At 35.5% G+C, this 11,467-nt stretch overlaps 1 pseudogene; it reads right to left on the bottom strand.

Annotated features, from left to right (window-relative positions):
- Positions 1-233: 233 nt before the first annotated feature.
- LOC138071848 (small ribosomal subunit protein uS2-like) overlaps positions 234-11,467 on the bottom strand; it is a 52,741-nt pseudogene continuing 41,507 nt past the window's right edge.

The raw sequence follows: 11,467 nt of genomic DNA, 5'->3' as shown, positions 1-11,467 counted from the left end.
TCCCTTTTCTCCACACCTTCTCCAGCATTTATTGCTTATAGAATTTTGGATAGCAGACATTCTGACTGGCAAGGGGGGTGGTCCTCTACTATAATTTCCATTTAAATGTGGAAAATTAGTAATATGAAATTAGAATGCATAGATTTACTTACTTTTGTAGAAATGTTCTTTTCCATCAACTTTATATTTCCGTTTTCTGTTTAAGAGCTTGGGAGGGAGCAGCTTGAGACAAGTCAGTTATCATATTCAGCATGGAAACGCTGAATGGGCACAGAGGGCACTGCCTGCCCTCAGACTAATCTGCAACCTTGACTTTAGTAGAAGTAAACTCTGGAACTCGATAGGTCCATTCACCCTGAAGTTCCTCCTCAGTCACAGCCTTTCCAGCAGCAGCCCATTCTTTGTTTTCAATCTCCTTAGGATCTCTGTGGAAGTAGAGGTTAGGCGCAACCTCCTGTGAGTTCACGCGAGGAAACAGGCTGTGCATGTGCGGAATCTCCGGGTCCAGCAGCCACTGCGTCTGCCCCAACTGAAGGTGCTCCCTTGTTGCTTAATGGGGTGGCAATGTCTACATAGCCTAGAGGACAATCTGTGTTACACAGAACAATAGTAGACAAGTTAACTCAAGACGCCTCTGGGAAAGGCATGTGGTCAGTCCTCGGATCTGTAACCACGAGAAGTCGAGGCTCCTGGAATGCTGCCTGGATCTGGTTAGTGAAGTTTCCAGAACTGAAGTGGCCAGCAATAGAGGTGGCCTGAGTATTAGCTACAGATTTCAGTGCGTCCCACTGGCCAGTATTCCTGAAGGAGATGATGCCAATATCAGATGGATTTTCAGTGGCAACCATGACGTGAGCTGCTGGCAGAAACTTCTCCCAGGGTCTCTTCATACTTACGATGTAGATGCCACCACTTTCCTTTTTGTAGATATAATGTTCCATTTGAAAGTCAAGGTTGGTGCCACCTGAGTAGGTTCCTGTGGCAAGGAATTTAGGTACAGTCTCATCCTTCTTATGCACTACCGCCAGGCAAGGACTTCAAACATTGTGAATGCTCGCCTTTCTGACAGAAACTGAAGATGATAACATTTGAACTCCTCTTTGAATAGTGTGGAAAGGTAGAATTTATTTTTCTCCTTGTAAGATAAACAAAATACATGTGTTTTTAGCTCTTCACTGAAATGGCCTAAAAGCTGTGACAATCCAGTAGAAAACGCAAACCTACTACCCAGATACAGTTTCCAAATATTATTTTCCACTTACAAAAATTATCAGGGTTTCTTAAAATATATCTGTTATCAGAAAGACTTTTGGACTGTGGGAGAGGAAGAGGGTGGGATGATTTGGGAGAATGGCATTGAAACATGTATACTATCATGTAAGAAACGAATCGCCGGTCTAGGTTCAATACAGGATACAGGATGCTTGGGGCTGGTGCACTGGGATGACCCAGAGAGGTGATATGGGGAGGGTGGTGGTGGGGGGTTCAGGGTCGGGAACTCGTGTACACCTGTGGTGGATCCATGTCAATGTATGGCAAAACCAATATAGTATTGTAAAGTAAAAAAAATAAAATTTAAATTAAAAAATCCCCCCCCCAAAAAAGAAATATTCAAGGTGAGCCTGATCATCTTGTCACTTCTGAAATCCTGTATCTAGACTTCCTCATAGACCATGAAAGGACACTTGAAGGGGCAACTTGAAGGGACTCTCATTAGCCAAACATAGGATCATTTGAGCTTCAAATAGAATGAATACTGAAATACAGCAAATCTAATGAGTTGGCCAAAAAATGTGTTCAGGCTTTTCCAAACGATGGTACAAGAAAACCCAAGTGAACTTTTTGGCCAACCCAATATTAAAATTGATAATTACACTTAATATCCTACTTATTCTTAATCCCTCATCTGTTGAGATCCTACTTAGGCAACCAGCTCATTATTCAAGGAAATTCATACATATGATAAAATAATCAATAGGAATTGCATAGCACTACTTATAAAATATTCACACTGAATCAATTGGACATCTAGATTAACTGTTATGTGAAATTTTGAAAAAGGGGTCATAAATGAAAATTTCAAAGTAAATATAAACAGAATAGTATATGAACAATAGGATAAACCAAATATAGAAGTTAGAAGATAATAAATGTAAGATCTGGAAATTTATGCAATTCAAGACAAATGCAAAATAAAGAGAATAAGCAAGACAAAAGTTGATTATTTTAACAAGATAACACAAAAATGTTGGCAAAATTAATCAAGAACAGCAGTACATATAAACAATATGAGGGAAGAAAAAGGAGAAAAGACATAAGTAGAGATAATACTCAGATTACCTAGAGAGAACAAGACAAACTTTATGATAAGAACCTTGAATATTTAAACAAAATGTTCAATTTCCTAGAAGCTGAGTTTTAATAATTGACTCAAAAACATTGTCTTTTAACAAATACATTGAATCAGTATTTTAAAATGTAAAATAACAAATACCAGGCCTAAGGTTTTCAGGAAAATTCTGTCAATTACAAAGAGAAGATAAATATAATCTTAAAAGCACATTTCCAGAGAAGAGAAGGGAAAAAATTAATTACTCCACAATTCACTTAATGATGCAAATATAACCTCAATAGTAAAATTTGACCATAGCAGGCTAACAAAAAGAAATTAGAGACAAAAGCACTTATTAACATAAAGATCTTAGATAAAATGTTAACAAATTTATCCCAGCAGTATGTAAGAAGCATAATCTCGGACTCTTTTGTTGACTATGATAGCTACTCCATTTCTTCTAAGGGATTCTTGCTCACAGTAGTAGATATAATGGTCATCTGAGTTAAATTCACCCATTTCAGTCCATTTTTTAGTTCGCTGATTCCTAAAATGTCGATGTTCACTCTTGCCATCTCCTGTTAGACCACTTCCAATTTGCCCTGATTCATGGACCTAACATTCCAGTTTCCTATGCAATATTGCTCTTTACAGCATCGGACTTTACTTCCATCACCAGTCACATCCACAATTGGGTGTTATTTTTTCTTTGTCTCCATCTCTTCATTCTTTCTGGAATTACTTCTCCACTGATCTCCAGTAGCATATTGGGCACCTACCGACCTGGAGAGTACGTCTTTTAGTGTCCTATCTTTTTGCCTTTTCATACTGCTCATGGGATTCTCAAGACAAGAATACTGAAGTGGTTTGACATTCCTTTCTCCAGTGGACGACGTTTTGTCAGAACCCTCCACCATGTCCTGTCTGTCTTGGGTGGCCCTACACGGCATGGCTCATAGTTTCATTGAGTTAGACAAGGCTGTGGTCCAAGTGATCAGATTGGTTAGTTTTCTGTGATTATGGTTTTCATTCTGTCTTCCCTCTGATGGAGGAGGATAAGAGGCTTCCTGATGGGAGAGACTGACTGAAGGGGATATTGGGTCTTGTTCTGATGGGCAGGGCCATGCTCAGTAAATCTTCAATCCAATTTTCTGTTGATGGACTCATTTGAAAAGACCCTGATGCTGAGAAAGATTGAAGGAGGGAGGAGAAAGGGATGACAGAGGATGAGATTGTTGGCTGGAATCACTGACTCAAAGGACATGAGTTTGAGTAAACTCCGGGAGTTGGTGTTGGACAGCGAGGCCTGGCGTGCTACAGTCCATGGGGTCACAAACAGTCAGAAACAACTGAGCAACTGAACTGAACTAAATAAGCATAATACAATGTGACCAGTGGGCTGTTTAAAACTTTTCAAGATCGAGTTGTGTTTGCCTAACAGTACTCTTAACTGTCATGTTGAGAAGAGACTGACATGTGAGAAGAGGCAGAAGGTGGGAAATAGCTAGGAGCAGAGTTGCCAGATAAAATTTTGATTGACTAAATCTGGCAACTCTAGCTAAGAGGTTATTGAAGTAATTGAAATGAGATATGTTGTTGGCTTGTACCAGGATGGTGGCAAGGCAGATGGTGAGCAGTGATCAGATTCTGGAAAAATTTTAATGTCAAGTTCAATAGGCTTTGATAGTCTGGATATGGATTATTTTCCATCTTTCTATCATCACTTGCCCAGCACTGTGCTAGGCCATTATCGTCCTTTACTGCTGTTCTGAAACAGCCTCCTAATTGCTCTGTTGCCCCAGTCCTGTTCTTCTACAGTTCCAATTTCAAATTTAAATACTATTTTGAAAAATAGAAATCTGATTATTCACTAAGTCCCTTCGATGATTAACTTTTGCCTTTTGGATAATGTCTGACTCCTAGAAATCAATAACTATCACTCCAAAAGGCTATCACTTCCACTATGCAACCTCTACCTTCTGTCTGGCTGAGTCCTATTCATTCTCCAGTTCTTAACCTAAATGCAGCATTCTCAAGATGACCATCACTCAGACAGGTTTTATTCCATTGCCATTGGTTCCCATAGAATTCTGGTTTCTCCTACCTTCAGGATGAATGCTACCATTCATCAAACTACATTATAATCATTTATTTAACTGGATGTTTTATCAACTGTTTTGTAATTTGGAGAGGAGGGAATTATAAGTATTTTACTTATTATCATATCCCTAGAACTTGAAGAATGTTTGACACATAGTAAATAAATATTTCAGATGAATTGTTAATAAATTAGCTAATTAAGTATTTGCATTTCATATTTGCACAAGGATTATTAAGATCTCCAAGAAAACAAATGGTATGCTTCATAACAGCACACCAAATGGTGTTCATTACTATATTTTCTAAAAATAACTTCATATAATGAATTTTTCTTTAACTTAAAGCATAAATTTATATATATATATATGTCTTGCTGTTGCTAAGTTGTGTTTGATTCCTTACGACCCCATATACCATAGTCCACCAAGTTCCTCTGTCCATGGAATTTCCCAGGCAAGATCCATGTCTCCAGCATTGGCAGGCAGATTCTTTACCACTGAGCCACCAGAGAAGCCCAAATATATATATATACACACACACACATACATTTTATATATATATATATATATATACACACACACATCAGTTCAGTTCAGTTCAGTCACTCATTCGTGTCCGACTCTTTGTGACCCCATGAATCACAGCACGCCAGGCCTCCCTGTCCATCACCAACTCCCGGAGTTCACTCAGACTCATGTCCATCGAGTCAGTGATGCCATCCAGCCATCTCATCCTCCATCGTCCCTTTCTCCTCCTGCCCCCAATCCCTCCCAGCATCAGAGTCTTTTCCAATGAGTCAACTCTTCTCATGAGGTGGCCAAAGTACTGGAGTTTCAGCTTTAGCATCTTTCCTTCCAAAGAACACCCAGGACTGATCTCCTTGAGAATTGACTGGTTGGATCTCCTTGCAGTCCAAGGGACTCTCAAGAGTCTTCTCCAACACCACAGTTCAAAAGCATCAGTTCTTCAGCACTCAGCTTTCTTCACAGTCCAACTCTCACATCCATACATGACTATCAGAAAAACCATAGCCTTGACTAGACAGACCTTAGTCGGCAAAGTAATGTCTCTGATTTTGAATATGCTATCTAGGTTGGTCATAACTTTCCTTCCAAGGAGTAAGCATCTTTTAATTTCATGGCTGCAGTCACCGTCTGCAGTGATTTTGGAGCCCAAGAAAATTAATTCTGTCACTGTTTCCATTGTTTCTCCATCTATTTGCCATGAAGTGATGGAACCGGATGCCATGATCTTCGTTTTCTGAATGTTGAGCTTTAAGCCAACTTTTTCACTCTCCTCTTTCACTTTCATCAAGAGGCTCTTTAGTTCTTTGCTTTCTGCCACAAGTGTGGTATCATCTGCATATCTGAGGTTATTGATATTTCTCCCAGCAGTCTTGATTCCAGCTTGTGTTTCTTCCAGTCCAGCGTTTCTCATGATGTAGTCTGCATATAAGTTAAATAAGCAGGGTGACAATATACAGTCTTGATGTACTCCTTTCATGTTTGGAACAAGTCTGTTGTTCCATGTCCAGTTCTAACTGTTGCTTCCTGACCTGCATACAGATTTCTCAAGAGGCAGGTCAAGTGATCTGGTATTCCCATCTCTTTCAGAATTTTCCTCAGTGTTTATTGCGATCGACACAGTCAAAGAATTTGGCATAGTCAATAAAGCAAAAGTAGATGTTTTTCTGGAACTCTCTTGCTTTTTCCATGATCCAGTGGATGTTGGCAATTTGATCTCTGGTTCCTCTGCCTTTTCTAAAACCAGCTTGAACATCTCGAAGTTCATGGTTCATGTACTGTTGAAGCCTGGCTTGGAGAATTTTGAGCATTACTTTGGTAGCGTTTGAGATGAGTACAATTGTGCAATAATTTGAACATTCTTTGGCATTGTCTTTCTTTGGATTGGAATGAAAACTGATCTTTTCCAGCCCTGTGGCCACGGCTGAGTTTTCCAGATTTGCTGGCATAGTGAGTGCACCACTTTGACAGCATCCTCTTTTAGGAATTGATTGCTGATATCAATAAATTTTAGTTAATTGGTTAATTTTAATGATAAAGGAAAGTAATGTGTATAATATCCATTTTCTGTTAAGAAATTATCTTTCTATGAACAATAAAGTTGTACCTTTTCAATATTTGTTATGTTTAGGAAAACTAAGACCCTACAGAAACAAATTAATTATAATTGGTAATTTCCCACCCTATGTAGGAAGGAAGAAATAAATTTCAAATGGTTTTTGCAAGATTAATGAGCTAAATATCATATTTTTCATTGACTAAATCCTGAACTCTCTGAATGATGAAACTAAATATAATTAGATGATAATGTCTTACTTATCTACAATTTTGATTACAAATCAGATCAGTATATAATATTTAGTAGGCAGAAAACTATAGAGCATTGGACAAGTGAGAATTTAAAAAACTGGTTACTTTGGGAAAGGTCAGCAGCATATAGGATATCAAAATTTAAGAAAAAAGCCTCAAGTTTAACATTACTTAATCCTTATTATTAAAATAAAGGGATTAGGAGCTACAACTTGAAGTACCTTAAAGGGCACAACTGTATCCCATACCCCATTCAAGAAGTAATTAGTTGATATTCAGAACCTACAACTTTGACTGGTTTTCTTGACGTTTGGATTGTTTCCAATCTACGTACCAAGATGACCATAGCTGTGGACTTCTGAAGTCTGCTTGGTGAGACAGAATTACTGTTTCATTAGAACAACTTCCTTAAAGTAAAAAAGTGCCATCAAAAGTATATAAAGATTTTAAATATTTTAAACCAATACAGTATGTAAAGTAAAATAAAGTAAAAATAAAAATTTAATAAAAAAAGATTTTAAATATTTTAATATAATTTGCAAAATTTCATTCAGAAAGTCTGTAATAATATACACCTTAAAAAGTAGTGTATGAGAGTAATTTTCCCATGTATGTTTATATCCAAGACAACTGGTCATCTCCCCAATGTCTATTCTCTCATTCTTTACTAACAGAAAGCACATTTTATTCTAGATTTCAATGTGCCAAGACCAAAACTAAATTTCCTAGTGCCCCTGTACCCAAAAGTGAACAACAATGTGAAGCATAGATTAGGTAAGTCTTCTGGATATCCTCTATCCTTAACAAGACATGATGTTAGGGATATAGCAGCTCTCTTGGAACCAGAGAACCTGATAACCAAAATCACTTGCTAAGGATGATGATAATCTTGAGAATGAATCCTGTTTTATTTCCTCTTTGGATCCTGTCTCCCAGTTATGCATTCTAGAAATGCGTTAAGTTCAAGCACCATACAAAGTTTGGCCCACCTTTTTATCCTCAATGCCTAGCATACTGTCTTTCTATAATAATGGTACTACAGAGAGCAATCACTAAATATTTGATGAATAAATTAATGAATATAATTCATATTTTTACTCGCTAGAATATATCTTCCAGTGTTTCTTGTGAAAGAACATGGTAGTTCACTTTCTCTGCCCTACATACTATCTGGAATACAATTTTTTTTTTACTTCTTTTTTTCTCTCAAAATATTGTAGATTTTACTCTATTTTCTTCTTCATTTACTATTGCAAATGTTCCAAAGTCTATTTTTTTTAATTAATTCCCTGAAGTAAAATTTTCATTTTCTGCTTCCTTGATTATAGAATTATTAATTTTTCATGAAATTTTTCACAAATTCACTAGAATGAGATATTTTTCTTGGTAAGCACTTCATCTTATAAGTCAAACCTTTCTTCAGTTGTGTGATATTTTACTAAATTAAATCTTATATTGCTTTTCTTTCACTATCTTTTGGTTTTGATCTCCTCCTTAGGAAGATAAACTTTCTCATTCTATCTTCCCTATGTCTTATCCTATAGTTTTAATTGTCATACTCTCTCTTCTGTTTTTCTGCATTCAGAGAAAGTATCCTTGGTTTGCCTTCCATATGATGGATTCAGCTTCCCCACACCATCACAACAGTTCACTGTTTCTAAGACTGGATCTCAATCTGCAATATTAAAGCCTTTGCATGTTTTCTTGTCTCACTGCACTCTATTCATTTCTTTCTGACTTTAATATCAACTCAAATTTTGATTATGGGTTAGTGTATTTTCATCATAGACAAGAGCTTATCAATGTCATAAAATTAACTTCACTTCATGTGGTACATTTTTATCCAAAAAAAAAAAAAAAGAGTTTTCTTTATTTCATTTTTGTGGTTGTTGCTGCAACTTGTGATATGCATGAAACAGAAGATATAAAACTTTGGTGTTATGTCAGTATCAAGTCTAAATCAGTGAATTCTCCTTTCTCATAATAACCTTGCTATTGGAATTATTTTCTTAATTTGCAAAACAAAGAGATAGCTAATTAGCCCATTCTATAGCTGGTACATAATATTTATTATTATTGTTACTATTTTGTAATTATATCTGTTTTATGTAAGTTTTCTGGTCTAAAGGAAGGATATCTTGGTTTCACTACCTGGTTATATGCCCACTAGAAAGAGATTTTCTGGATATCATCAGAAACTCTTTTCTTTCACTAGCAGAGATGGTAAGTAAAGAACTATTATGTATTCTCCAAAGGACACCATTCTCACAGCTCTCTCAGCTCAGACAAGGCTGATTATGGAACGAGAAACATGGATAAGGCAGATTGGGAGGACAGATGATACAATCCTCCCTTTTTTTTCCAGTGGGAAAGCGAAGGTATTTAATAAACACATGAGTGAAAATTTTGTGGTCCCTTCTTCCAGCCGTATCTCTGTTGTCCACACCAACATCCTGCCTTATGACCTCACTTACACTTCAGTAAATAGAAATACTTCTTTACGCTTTGCAGACTGAAGATTCCTAGTTTCCAATGCTGTTAAAAGTTTGAAACTTTTGGGAAGATTTTGATGTGTATTCCAATGGTCAAAACCAAATAGTAGTTATAGTATAACGCACCATCATAGCCTGAATATTCCCTACATAATATCTACAATGTTCTTAAGGATAAAATTGTTACAGGTTCCAAAGACTAACTGACCAAGACTCATCTGGTACACACATAAATGGAATGTTTAGATCATCTATCAGCATTCTAGTCGTTTTGTACTTCCAAGTAAATTTTAAGCTTCAATAATATATTATATTTATATTTATAGTCCAAAATATCCACTAGATGTTAACAAATATTACAGATTAAAAATATATATTCATAGGCAATGTCAGATATTTTTGTCTCCTTTATTCAACTGTACACTGAACAGTTTAGTTAGCATTTATGGGAAAATAAATGTTTGATCAATCTGAATAGTTAGTAGTAAAGTAATACTACCTAATAACTTATTTTCACACTGGTAATTTTTTATTTGAATTCACTACATAAAAGGCAAAACCTCCCAGAAGTTAGAATTTAGTTTTTGCAGGTATTTAATTATTCTTACAACCTTTGATTGTATCTTTCTCAATAGGAGAAAATGTTGTCATTCTCCTACCAAAGTAGTCACAGTACATGTCCTAAAATGAAACTCCTATTGCTAGAATAATTAACATAAGTGTATGTAACAAGTCTGTGGGAATTATTTAATTTCACAATTCATATTGTTCACTGATTTAAAGTAGAAAAAGTATTTCTCTTTCCAACATATTTTGTTTTCTGAAGGGTTTTGGTAGAATAGGTATATGAATAATATTTTAACAACCTTTTCAGAGTTTTTAAAACTGAATTATTAGTTAAATATAGATTATATTTCTTTTAATGTATACTTTATATGATTAATAACAGAATTTAAGAGGACCTATAAAATATATAAGGAAAATACTAAAATGGAAAGAAAAATCTTTATAAATTATTGAATCTATAAGAAGTAATGCAATAGTGACCTGGGGTAACAGTTTCTGTCATTTACTAGACATTAAATTTTGCTAAAGCAAAATAAAAGGAAAAAATTATATGAATTTTATTATCCAATAGAAGAAAAATTCAAGTGAAAGTTGCTTTTACCTGTTTTAAAATATTCTTATATTATCATAGTGTTAAATGAACTTAGAGAAGGTCCATTTACTTATTCCCTTAATTTAATTCATTTAACATATATTTATTGAGCACCTACTATGTACCAGGCATATATAATAACTGGCAGGTAATAGCAGGAAAAAATTACAGACAAAAATCTCTGACTTCATGAAACATACTTCAGTAAGAGAAAGAGAAAATTAACAATAAAAGGTAAGATATATAACATGTTATATGTTGATAATTGCTAAGAAGGAAAGTAAAAGGACTGTCGTTTGGGATGGAAGGAGTGTGATTATTCAAATTAAGATAGCAAATGACCTTATTCTCACCCACAAAAAATGACAAAATACCCTCTCACATCCATTTAATTTTGTCTGCAGACAAGGTCAGCATGTTTCTTATGAACAACTTTGAATTAGTTCATGAGCCTTAGCAAAAAAATGATGAGGACCTCAGAGTCCCATATTATAGAATATGGTATATATACTTTATACAGGAAATTTATAAGTACAAGTGTATTTAGTGATATACCCTGTCCAGAAGATAATTTCAGTATTGCTGTTGTAGGGGAAAAAAAAAAATTCTGATTATGTGCAGCACCATTTCCAAGCGGCCTTCCAGGTTTGAGTCAGCTGCTAAATGCACATTGAAATGACTAAACAAATTGCCACACTGGCATCATTAGTATTTGCCATATGACTTTCAAAAATATCTACCAACAACAATTTTGGTTTTGGCAGACTTACTATTATTCTGCCATTTCTGAAAGTAATTGAAACATAGGGTCAGTTATTTCTAGAGACAATTGCTGGTTCACGACATTAAAACCATTTATTATGTGTTGAGATTACTTGCATCCTCTTTCTCATCACGGAAGGATACATACCTAATTAATCTCAAGTCTGCACCAGAAAGCTTAAATATGTCAAACTAAAACGAGGATAAAATCTAGCCTTATTTTTTATTCTATGATGAAACTTTATATGATTCAGTTCAGTTCAGTTGCTCAGTCGTGTCCGACTCTTTG

The sequence above is a fragment of the Capricornis sumatraensis genome, chromosome X (genome assembly GCF_032405125.1).
Source record: "Capricornis sumatraensis isolate serow.1 chromosome X, serow.2, whole genome shotgun sequence".
Taxonomy (NCBI): Eukaryota; Metazoa; Chordata; class Mammalia; order Artiodactyla; family Bovidae; genus Capricornis; species Capricornis sumatraensis.
Note: the sequence above shows the minus strand (reverse complement) of the source record. Positions and strands in the feature narration are given on the sequence as shown.